The sequence below is a fragment of the Limulus polyphemus genome, unplaced genomic scaffold (genome assembly GCF_000517525.1).
Source record: "Limulus polyphemus unplaced genomic scaffold, Limulus_polyphemus-2.1.2 Scaffold129, whole genome shotgun sequence".
NCBI classification, from domain to species: domain Eukaryota; kingdom Metazoa; phylum Arthropoda; class Merostomata; order Xiphosura; family Limulidae; genus Limulus; species Limulus polyphemus.
Window position 1 is genome coordinate 856,261 of NW_013665739.1, and position 13,969 is coordinate 870,229.

Here is a 13,969-nt window from a genome sequence, read left to right on the forward strand (position 1 = left end):
CAAAAACAAACATATACAAAAATATATATAACTGTAAAAGTTTAGACCTGCTATACATTTGAGGTCGTTTGTTTTTCTATTTATGGCGAAACTACTAAGGTTTATCTGCTACCGTCCCTAATTTTGAACTACTAATCAGAAGGAAGCTAACCAACCAGTCAGCAGCACACACCCACAATCAAAATAATTGGAATATTTTGTGATATCGCACAGATTCGAATACGACTTGCTAGCTCCAAAATCCAGAGTTTTGTCACAAGTTTAAACCCACGTCCTCCACACTTGAATGAGTTTCTGGATGTTAATACTTGCATAGTTCCGTCTCGGGGTAAGTGAAATCGAATCGCACCAAATGTGTACATTCTCAAAAACCAGGACCGAGATCGATTTTGGCTACTCTAACTTGTATCCTGCGCTGTTTCCACGCAGTTGTAATGAGAGAAATATATATGTGTGGTAGAAAATGGTCTTATACTTTTTAGTATAAATGCTCACGTGTATACTCCGTGTTTAGACTATCAAAAAGATGTAAATTACAGTAAGTCGTAGGAAAACAGGTTTGGTTAATTGTTAATATAATGATCAGAAAGTACGAATAATGTGGTAAGAAGAACAGAAGCGGTGGTAATAAAACAAAGAAAGTCACAGGGTTATATTTTTCCAAGTTGGGTGGCCGCGAAGCTCGTTACGAATTTCATACTTTAATATGACATAATTAGCTATGTCGTTCGCGTACCTTTTAAGCACGTTTTTTAGGCACATAGTTTTAACGTTAGGACTATTCAGATCACGTTGCTACTTCGAAGCAATTGAAATAGTATGTATCAATAAGCTGCTTGTAATAATCAACTGTCCTACCATGCATTTTATCACGTAATAAGTCATTGATATAATTCTCCGTATAATGTAACAGCCTGTGATAAAGAAGCCAAGTACATGTGTGTATGTGTGTTATCAATCTTTAATGACATTATATCTCTTAATGTTCAAATTTAGTAATAAAGCTCTGTCGTTATACAGGTGTTACACCATAACTCGGAGGATTCGAACCCCGGATTTTAGTGTTGTAAGTCTGTAAACCTACTACTGGATCATCAGTAGGTCGGTATAAAGAATATATCCTTTTATTTATTCCTGTTTGCTACTTTGAATGAATGTCTTTGTTTGCAAATACTCAATTTATACATGTGCGGCTCGGATTTATGATTTATGAATTTGTGACATCAAAAGTGTTTTCTGGACCACTTTATACACTGTTGACGACAATGTAAATACTAAAGTTATAGGCCGGAACCCAGTTCACACTTTCAGCTGTGGATACGTTAAAGGAGTGGCAGTCAATACCGCTATTCGGTTATAAGTAAACGCTTTATGTGACGCGTGTTGCTGACTGACTACCTTTCTTTTACATATAAAGGGTCAAACAGTAAGGTCAGAGACAAAGCTGTCCCTATTTTGCAACCCAGAGGGAAAGCAACCAGTCGGCAGCACTCGCCACCTGATGAGGTTATTCATCAATTAAATAATAGGGTTACCTATCGCACCTAAAACGAATTCACAAATTCAAGACTGTAGCACCTACATCATGTGGATATGCTCGAGCTCTCTACTGAAATCGTTATAAGAAATAGATATATATTTATCAACAATTATACGAATACATGGCAGTTCAAATGGTGATAGGTGGATACGCTCACACTTTCGCAGATTATCTACATGAAATATACCTTACTTAAGACATACTTGGAATTAAGAGAATGAGCTTTAGATTGTGTAAAACATTTCGTGAATACATAGTCCATATTCACGGTTGAGTTGTGTCCTCAGCACAGGTGAAGCACTCTATACCAGAACTACGTTCTTCACGTTTCCCAGTTCGCTCCTTATTAGTGTTCAACAGCTCTTTCCATCAACATTAGTTCAACTTCGGTATGTCTACAGTAATGTAAGGGTTAACAAAGCAGAGGCACCATGAACGTTTACTCAAGTGTCTAACTTTAGTCAGAATGTTCTTCCCTCCAAAAATGTGTCTGAACTCAAAAACCTATATATAAGCTGTCTTTGCTTCCACAGCAAGGTACCACAAAGGCCCCTTTTTCTTTCTTTTTTTAATTACACGAATAAAGCTATTAACGTCGCTGCGATGTACAACTTCGGAGAAATCCTTTCTGGATGTATGGGTTTCTAGAAACATCACCAATCTAGATCATTAATGTTACGGATTCCATTATGCGCAAATAATGTACCTGATATAGTGATATACTCAGGTAAACAGTGTATCTTCACGATACTGATACACTCGGTATCGTGTATTTTCTATCATGTTTCATCACTTTAATGAACATTTTTCATATTCGAAGTTCCGGAAAACCAAGTTGACTGTAAAGCACGGAATTGAAGGTTGGCATATAAATTAACGTCTCTCTCCCTATATGTAAATAATTCCCCTCAAACCATTAGTTTTATACTCCAGTAGCAGGCAATAATTTCAAATCAGGTGATACTGTTGTGATACAATGTTTTCTGTACTTTTACACAAACTTTAGCTATACAGAACGTTTTTCAAATGTTCTTGTAGTTTGTTTCTATGCAGGTGTCTGTCATTAGAACGTTAGGGTTTCTCCGTTCAAGTGTGGCTTTTTTCTCTTTCTCCATTATCCGGGTCGAATTCCTCACCTTATTCTATTCTGCCTGCGGAAATGCAGTGACGTCCTTCCGTTGACGATATCTATACATCTACAGCTGCAATTACTCTGAGAGAGGGATCAGTTACGTGGTCACGCCATCGCGAAAAACAGAAAACCGAGCTTTCTTGCTAGCATAAAATCTCGTTTTCTATTGAATATTACTCGGTTTTCTATGTAGAACAGTTTTATCTGGTTTACTAACTAGAACACTTCTCTTCGGTTTCCTACGTGTTTAGTTCTACAGGAGTTCGTCTTGAGGAAAAAGAAGAGTGCACTTCTAGACACTATTCTAGTATAAAGCCAGAGTTAGTGATCATATACGAAAGTATATACACGTTTTTGTATTGTCTAAATAATAAAGATTGTTTTCATTGTCTTTATAACGTGTCCTTTCTGCTAATTTCTCGCTCAAATAAAAACTCAGTCAAGTTGTCAGATTCAGCTAACTCAGCAAATAGCTGCTGTTATTAGCGGACCTGACCTATATTGGAGGAAAATCAATTTATCTGTGAATATCATAATGTGTTATCTGTACCTCATGTAAGCAATAAACGAGGCGTATAGAACATGGATACTTGTTATTGTTGTTGAATATAATGTGTACACCTACCACCGTTGAATCTACACTCCCATTCAATCTTGGTTTGTGATACGGTGAGCCACTTTAGATCTGTTATAACACCCATCATTTAATTTTGTGAACATAAAAAGAAATAGATAGCGAGTTCATGAAACTCAAGATTATGATATCTGTTACGACCACGACTTGTACTTAAATAGCATACTTTATTCAAAAGTTAACCTCATAGCGACACTATATCAGAAATTTAGTTTCTATGTAGTTTCGATGATAGTTCGATAAATATGGACGATGGGTAAAATTGCCTTTCCTGGATGTCCGAGAGTAACCTAGTGATCAGTATGCATGAATGTGAATTCAGTGGTTCGTGGTTCGCGTCCCATTGTCGGTAAAACGCGCCTCGCACCTTGAAGTCACTGATGAGCTATAAAAGTATTTGTTAAATCCCACACTTCGGTTAGACAAGAGTAGTCCAAGGTTGATGAGGACGTTGTTGAGTAACTACCTTCTTTTTAGTTTAGAAGTACAAAATTAGAGTCGTTTATGCACATGCATCCTTTTATGTAGGTTTGGGATAAAACTGAAACAAATACACAAACAATACTTTACTGGTATGGAATGGATTAGTTAAATATAGTTTGTCTAAGATGTCTATCCTACCAGAATCTCAATAAAAGAATGCGATTAGAACGTTTGCAGAAATTGTAGGACACATTCTAACAAAATAGAAAATATTTGGATTCACCATCATGATTACCCGAGGGGGGCGGAGCAAACAGAAATAAAAACCTTAAATCCAGCTAAAGATAAAAACACTGAGCCAACTGCTTCAAAGCCCAAGTAAGAATCAATCAATCTCCATATCCTATTATTCAAACATTTCTGTAACCATTGGTTTGCAGATGTGAAGGTTTATTTTTTTTTACTGACGTATAAATGTGAACGTAAGCCATATTGAAAATTCAGAATCCAATATTTTTTTCTCTGCTGTTCCAACTGTTACCAAATTCAAGCACTTATGAAAATATTACTAATGCCATTTTAGTATTAATACATCAACTCTCAACTTCTTAAAAACGTTTCTGCAATCTATGCTAATAAATAAAGATAAACATGCATATATAATATTACAGTCCTGTAAAAATCGAATCAACAAAAATGACTTGAATGTTCGGTATTGTGCATCCTTTGTAAATAATTTATTTAATGATAGGAAAATATATTATTATACGTGTTATTATGACATTAGTGTTAACATATTACATTTTCATATAATTTTATTTACGGCATTTTCAACACGTTTTGCTATGAATTTCGAATTTTGGTTTTAATGTTTCCATTCCAAAGTTACAAATATATATAAATATAATAGTACTGTCTGTTGTATGTCCATATAACTACTTCGCAAGGTGTAAATGGATCTTCATAAAAATTGATATGGATGTTCAATAGATCCATGCGTAGTTGCATACAAATTTTCAGTTTTGCATTTTGCGGTTTGCGGTTTTTATATACGTTTTTGCGTTTCTGGATTTTTATCACTACTTTGTCCTCTTTAAATGGATCTTTACCAAATTTTGTATTGACGTTTATTGGGTCCATGGGGAGATACTTACAAATTTTCGGTTTTGCATGTTTCGTTTTGCGGTTTTTATGTGCGTTTTTTACCACTACTTCGCCCCTTGTTGATGGATCTTCACCAAATTTGGCCTGAAGGTTTGATGGGCCCATGCGGAGATATGTGCAAAGTTGCGATTTTACATTTTGTGTTTTGCAGTTTTTATTACAATTAAATAAAAGAGAATCAACTTTTCATGTCCTAAGATAACTTTTTATTAATCATGAATTTACATAACTTCAATCCAGGGGATGGGTACTCTAGTTAGTTGTATATATGTTAATGTATTTACTTTATATAAATGGTTGTTGTTTTTTTTTGGTTATTAATCACACGTTAACACAATGAGCTTTCTTATGTTGTGCTCATCATGAGTATCGAAACACAATAAGATATAAGAGTTACCGCTGAGTCACCAGAAAGCTTTTTACCTCTGATCGAAAAACGATTTTAACGTTCAATTCTTGCACGATTAGTAGTTGAATAATTCGCCTATTCAAGGTAAACTTTAGGTTATCTATTCAGCAAGTTGTAGATGTACTGTAATAAATTCATGTTTTAAACTTGTAACTGAATATATTTTTCTAAATATGACTTAAACACATGGATATCTACTGAATTACAGGACGAGAAAGGAGATGTAAACATACATGCATTTATTTATCTAGTATTTAGGCCAGTTTGTAACGTGGAATAAGTATTGGCAAGTTCATCTTCTGTGCAGTAGATCACAGCTTAATTATACAGAATAACCGATTGAAGTAAGGATGTATGAATAGTGTTACAGCTTTCCAGTGATTTATCTTTTGGTCATTTTTCACTTACTAAATTCTATAGTGAAAAATAACATAAAATTTGTGTTCAATTACAACAATCCCCTTTTTACAGCTCAAGACAAGAAACCAGTTTAACATCGTTTACTGATACTCAAGTTACAGGTAACATGTTTAACCAAAAGTAAATTTATATCATTAATCTGTGAATCGTGTCTATATCACTACTATTATTCCATTTGCTATTGTTTGCGTTACTGATGAGATGTGACATTCCTTGAAACCGGTCTAACCCAGTGCCAAGCAAAGCCATAAAGAATTGAACCCCAATTTTCTTTCTTCAGAAATTTGCAATTCTGGTGATGAAAATTATCAACAACAATATGTTTAGTCATCTACTATATAGATACGAAAAGCAGTCTGTCTGTCACACCGATATCTCGCTTTCTGCCGCGACAAATAAGTTTATCTTTTTAAGAATTTTTTAGTCAATATATTTATATATATATATAATAAAACAGACGATACACTACTTTGGACATATAATTAGATTTGGTGGTAGTTTGTAGATCGCGATGATTAATGAAATTGAATCGGGGATACGCGCGCCACACCTTAGTATTGCTGGCGCACAAAAATTTTAATCATTAGCTGAAAAACCCCATTACGTTTGCTTGGTTGTCAAGGAGACACAAAGACGCAACATCACCAAATTTATGCAATCGGAGCCTTCGGCTACAACTTAATAATAAGACCCTATAAGTTGTTAATTGTGATGGTAAAAGCAGTGCATTTTATTACTAATTTCGGGGTCTTCTCTGTGGACTGTCTTCCTGGTTTTGGCTTTGTTAGCCTGCTGAGCTGAAGAAGCGCGCTTTAATTTGGGTATTTTTAAAAAAATGAAATGTGTTGCGGGTAAAACATGCGGGAATAGAGTTGACCAAGTAGGAATATGTTATTAAGAATAAATTTTTTCGCATGTTTCGATCTTTAAGGATATACCAAGACGATTATTTGAACATAGCTTAGTAATATACAAAAATAAAAATGATAATCAAGCAATACGTAAAGGAATGACCAAATACATAAAAAATTCTGTTTTCGTGAAATACTAAAAATAGGATAGTCATTCTTCATACACGTATTGTTACTAGATAATAATTAATTTTTGGAAAACATGTTCATAAAATAATTATTTAGATATAATTTTGAGAAGAAAAATTAATCGTTATATCCTGTTTTACTGTGAACAATGATTTCACGTTTGTTTTATTTATTGTACTTTAGTCTATGATAATTCATTGATGATTGTTTTCTTTCTAACGTTAATCCATTTTGATATTTTTCTTTATGAAAAATATATCAAGGATTTAGAATATCCCGAGTTTCGTTTTCCACTTTACGTACTTTTAATAGTAATGAATATTTCATTACTTCACCAGTGTCATTAAATGTTAGAGTAACTACTTGTTAATATTGCAAACTTTCACCTTTCTTATTATTTCCATCGTTAGGCTTAAAGTTAAAGAAGCTTGTTGACTTTCAAGCGAAATAAGTGTAAAGCTTTATATAAAAATTGCATAGAGTTACTAGTTATGCTAATTAATGTTAGTATCAAATTTTGTTTGCTATATCTTGAATGATATGGATTTCATTTTGTATTATGTTACATTAATCCATGTTTGACAGTATATTTCTCTTTTTTTTCTGTTGTTTCAAGTACTTGATTTTTTAGATATGAACACAATAATAAGCATAAATATGGTTAGATCATAGAGTTACTAGTTATGCTAATTAATGTTAGTATCAAATTTTGTTTGCTATATCTTGAATGATATGGATTTCATTTTGTATTATGTTACATTAATCCATGTTTGACAGTATATTTCTCTTTTTTTTCTGTTGTTTCAAATACTTGATTTTTTAGATATGAACACAATAATAAGCATAAGTATGGTTAGATATTTTAGTAGGATAGTGTATATCCCGTACCTTGTTAATGTTGAAAATTTGTATTTTTGGAATATGAAATTCGTTTTGTTTTTATCACGTGGCTTTATTTTTTGAACAAAGTTGTGATTTTGCCCGAATAGGTTAAATATGTTTTAACACCTAATCTGTTTTAGGAAAGTAGTTTCTGTTTTCTGTGAAAGATATTTAGTTACTATTATAGTTTATACTTCTTAATAAGTCTTTGATTAATTTATTTAAAAAATAATTTTTAAAATATTTCATTTAACAATAATAAAGAACACACGTGGAACGCACTTTGAGATCAATATACACTGGTTTTGCTGTGAACAATGATTTCACGTTTGTTTTAATTATTGTACTTTAGTCTATAAGAATTCATTAATGATTGTCAAAAATTTATGCCGCCAGTGACAGTAAAGACCGGCTATTCTGTTAACTGAATAATGTTATCCTTATCCAATATCTTGGCTCTACTCAAACTCTATATTTGTAAATACAATTGTTCTTAACAAAGAGATGTATCTGAGCTATGAGTAGACCACATTATTTCGTTAATATCTTCACTTTAAAATCTAGAACACTATATTAGCTTACTAAGAAAAATGCTCCATGATGTATGATATCTTGATATTGGGGCATTTAAACACATAGAAACTTCACAGCTGGGTCTCACGCCCAAAGCGTGGAATTCAGCTCCCACCATACAATCCTCATCACAATCTTTTTCAGTAGGTACAAAACCTTCACTGTCACGTTTTTCAACCATTATTTCTAAACCGGGTGAAATGGTTCTCATGATTCCCATAAGTATGCTACCAACTGTTAAGACTCCAGTGGTCGAAGCTTCTTTAATGTATCCACATTCATAGAGACCATACCATACAAATCTCACAGGTGGCGCTCTCTCACGCGTGGCCACATTGGACGCAGTAAAGCCATTGTCAATGTATTACAAAAATGATTTGCAGCACTTTTTTCACAATCCCCACAACTGAGCGTTTGTCACACTCTGACAGCACGTTTGAGACGCCTGAACATTGTCTAGATGTTGCACAATCCCTTGCCTGATATTGCTGAATTAATCCATGTAGAGTAGGTTACTTGTGGCAAAGTAGAAATTTTGTAATTCGAGAGGTTTTGCAAACTTGGACACAACTACTCTACATGTCTACATATTAAGAGCTATTGAATATTCTTTTTAAAGCAAACTAAATGGTTCATACTTTTAATAAATGCCTACAATTTTAACCTTGATGTTAAAAATAGCGTGGTTAATACTTTTTTATTATTTCTTACAAATGAAGCTCATCCAATAAAATTTGGAGTTCTGAGTATAGAAAATGTAACAAAATGACTGTTTTTTTCCTTCCAATTTTATATTTTTTTATAATGAAAAAATTGAAAACATTTTTATAAGTACAACTGCAAAAATTTAATTTCTTGTCCGACATGACATTCAAACTGTGAAATTAAACAGGTGAACATTTTGCAATAATAATGTATTCTGAACTTCGCATTTTCTCAACTTTTTTTTTACTTGAGTTTTTAAGCATGTTTCTATAAACTATAATTTCATGCGAATTTAATATTTGTATATGTATTTTTCATAACAATTAATCTTCAAAGAAATTATAAATAAAGGCCTATACAGGTGTTGCTTGTAAAAACTAGGCACTGCTGTAAGGCTAATGCGATCTCACATGCAAAGCTACTTGAAAAATATACAAAGAGCCGGCCAAACACAAAGATTAATATACCTCATAAATATACCACTATAGACGTACTGTCAAGTTTAATTGTGGTCTTACATGCCTAGGTAACATCTCGGGGATTAAACTACAGCCACCTATTGGCAGAAAATTTCATTTATTGTTCCTAAAATATTGTTTTCACATCGACTAAAATATCTTCCTTAATTTACATAATGCTCTTAAGGTAATGTCGTTACGCGAAGAGTAAGAAAAAATACCGTGTCTTTACTTCAACGAATGGCTAGGAAAATGCATACTGTTCCTTTTCTGCATGTTCTTTTAAAAAATTTACAGCATCTACTGCATTGAAAATTGGTGGTTATCTAGATAGCTATATCAAAGGCCCAAGGTTTTTCAACATGTATGCGTTGTCCATACGTTACAGTCGGAAGCAATTTTTCGTAAGTGCTCCAACAGAGCCTGGCTTAGCAAGAAACAGTATGATAAGATATATACATATCATACATATTCTGGCGTGAAAAGTTGAGGACGCCTAGAATTGAAATAAAATATCAAAGTAGATAATGATCACCATTTATGTATTAGGGTTAATATTTCATTCTTTTATACACCAAGTTCTCATTAACATTTTTCTGTATCCAAAAGATAAAAAAGTGTCTTAATTAGTATAATGACTATATCATATGCACTCAACTCATTTGAGTACTTTATCATATCACACAGCTCTTGGATTCTGACACTTTTAGTAACTGTAACATGTTTGATTATATCCAATTAAAGGTGGCTTTTAAAATATATTTTGTTTTTAATACATAACAGTTTAAGCTTTGCAAGTGTTTTAAACAAAACAGTGCACTAAACGATTAGTTTGTTTGGAGTTAAGCACAAAGCTACACAATGGGCTATCTGTGCTCTGCCCACAACGGGTATCGAAACCCTGTTTCTAGCGTTGTAAGTCCGCAGACATACCGCTGTGCCACTGGGGAGCTTCAAAATGTAGACAACCGAACATACCATAATAGTACTACCTCGTGCTCAAGTCAAAAGTGTCAGATTAATATAAATAAGTTTATCCATTAAATCTGAAACAATCGGAATATGAAGCTCACTTGTTTTTAACTCGTGAATTGGAAAGAAATTTTAATTGCAAATCGTTTGTTTGTTTTCATGCGCAAAGCTACAAAGTGGATTATTTGTGCTCCGCCCACCGCACATGATTTTTAGCGCTATAAGCCTCCTGTCTTACTGCTGAGCCTCCAGAAGGCTTAAATTACAAGATAATAATAGTGTTAAATATGCTCGGTTCAAAGATAGCTTTACTTATACATTATTCAATTATATGCCAGAATTACGTACACAACAACGTCACATAATCAAAAACCGAATACAAATAAAAAAAGTCATATTTCCACTTTAGTAGAATGTGTAGAAGTAGAAGATAGGTATAAAATCAAGCATTCTAATGATCAGTGGAGATAGTGTAAGACGAGCACAGTAAACAATGTGTCCCCCCTCCCCCCGTGGAAAAACGGTAAGTTTACGGATCCACAACGCTTAAAAATTCGAGTCTGGATTTTTCACGATAGACACAGCAGACAGCCCAATGTGGCTTTGTCCTAAAACAAACAAACACGTTAGCAATTTTCTAATGTATTGGTAAAGAGAGTGAAATATAAGCAAACGACGTTCAATAATTTGGTAAAGATAAAACATGACATTTTACTAAAGAGAAAATATAAAGACAACAGTACAGTATATATAATATGTTCATTGATATGATGAAGTATAAATATGGTATTGTATGAACGCCTTTTACAAGCTGATGAAGCATGATTATGATTAATTATGATTGTCATAAGACATTATGTTAGGCTTATTATATATTTTTAACACTACATTCTTAATCTAGCCTCTAGGGATTTTCAAGAATTAAAATAGTATTTAATAAGAGTATTTCAACAACGCCATATTTGTCGTATCTGTTGTTAACGAAACTTTACAATTAATTACAATCATTCTTCATCAGCTTGTAAAAAGGCATTCACACCATAACAATTGCTCTTGTATCAAATGACTTATACAGATAGTGTTCCGATCACTACTGTGTTCGTTGTATCTGGATTGAGCTAAACGCATCGCCGGCAATGGATATGACAAATATAATGTGGTTAAGTACTATTATTGGACACTCTTCTAATTATTTCAAAATATCTAATGGATTAGATTAAGAATGTGATGTTAAATATATATATATAATAGGCCTAATGTCTTATGACATGTATAATTAAGTCTAAATATGGTATAAAGTAAAGAAAGTAAAAATACAGAGAGATTATAATTGTAATTTAGAAGGATTGTTGTTATTCTGTTTAAATTTTTGGATATTTAATTTTTTTTTCTTTCATCACTGATAAGGTATTCTCAGGTTTTTTGTTTTATGTTAGAGTATTCAGGTGGGAGCCGCAGAATAAAATGCAGTGCAACAATCTTTATTTCAACACAAACACAATGAAACTTTAACGTTAATGTGTTTTGTGATGCTTTTACTGGAGAGTTATCGGTGTATTAAAAGCAAATCAACAACTGCAATAATATCAAACCCTCTTGTCCTGGCTGAGAAAATATGTCATTTTATACTAATAACATCAATGTCATTCTTCTCAGGGGGCAGGCACAACCCACATGATTGACGGCCACTCTCATTTCAAAACACAAGATATTGTATGTTTGGGGAATCACCTATCTTGTCAGTGAAAAAGTTCACTGTCTATTTTTATACAGTATTTTTTATGTTACTTAAATGCGATACCCTATTTGAATGGCCTAGTTCTATGAGTAACTAAAGCGAGAGGAAAGTAGTTGCTTCCTTTACCGACATTCTATATTAAGACTACATACAATATTTAGAAACAAATATTTATAATACATTAACTAAGGGTGTAGGAAACATATACTATGTCTGCATATCACATTGATATCGTATGTCTTTCTTTTAAATTTATTTTATGTTCATATGACTTAAGGTAGATGGAAAAAGAGTTTTTCCTTCCCATTTTTTTACAATAATTGAAGAAAACTAGTTGTAGAACATTGCGTAATATATTTTATCTTTCATGTAATTGTCTTCTCCCAATGCCTATTTAAGCTCTAAATGCTTTGAGATTTTAGGAAACATGGACAATATCTATTAGAAAAACTCAGAAAAAAATTCGATTGTTGAATAATCAATTTTTCAGGGTCCAAGTATCATAATACAGCCACCATTACTTTTTTTAGAATGCATTTAAAGATCAGTTGTTAACAAGCATGTAACATGTATGTAATTTAACTTTGTGTGACTAATTCTTATAGGCCTAGCTATTTTAGACCATGGCGTAATATAGGTCTAATGCTAATTGCTTTGCATTTATATCGAATGGTCAGCGAAATATTTTCAATTCTTTTAACTTCCACAAAAAATTCAACTTCAAAAAAATTTCAACTGAGTGGGCTAATATCAGAAAATTAAGCTTTTCTTTAGGAGAAATTGAAAAGTAAGAAAGAGCAAAGACAGTTAAATTTTATTTTAAATCATTTCTCAGTATAGTTTGGTGTATTTACAAGGTGGTTTGTGTTTTGCTCTATTGATAACGATTTATATGCAGCAACACTGAATATGTTTGCTTATGTATTTTAATTAATATATATATAGTGTTGCAAACATACGTATCATATAACTACTTTATAAAAGCTTATTGTTAAAACATTTCCCTTATGGACTTATGAAAATAATTCTGTTGAACAATTTGAAAATTGTATTAAACTTACTTGTCACAGTTATATATGCTTTGTATGTAGAATCATCTGTTGAATCATCCCAGTATATATATGTTCGCTATTAATTAAAACATTACTTAAAACTATCAATCAAGCTACTATGATGTGTCACGTTTGATCTGTTTCCTAGTGCAACTTATATCTTAAAGACAAAACATTTTATTATTAAATAACTTATGCATTTAGTTAAAATGTTTAATTCGCTTTAAGTTGATATGTATTAAGTTATACAATATTATACATTAGCGTATATTCCGTCAAAAATTACTAGACAAGCACTACCACTCCACCCCATTTCATTTCACAATTCAAAGCTAACTGAAATAGATACATTTTGGGAAATCAAGCTTGACAAACAAAGACGAAGAAAAGTGCGTTCGAGGCAGTAGAACGTTGGTAAATTCTTTTGTGAGCCAATCAAAATTAAGATCATTCATGAAATGAACTTATGGCGTATTCATGGAATAATTGTTGGTAAAAATCAGTTAGATTAACAACTTCTATTATATAGAAAAGCAAGTGCGTTTTGGTAACACTACGTTCCAACAATGGCTTTTATGGCATATCGCTTAGCAACAAAAGTATAACCTAATATCTTTGTTAGTCTAGGTACTGAAAGTATATAATGAAATGTATAGACAACAAAACTGGAAAAGTATTTGTTGATTTCTTAATTTAGAGTCTCCGTTGAATTAAGAAGTTTCTTTTTATTAAAAGAAAATAGCTTAATTCAGAAACAAGTTAAGTTTAAAAGTGAATCGATATTTTTACTTCCATGCTAAATTTTATGCACTTGGCTCTAGGCTAAG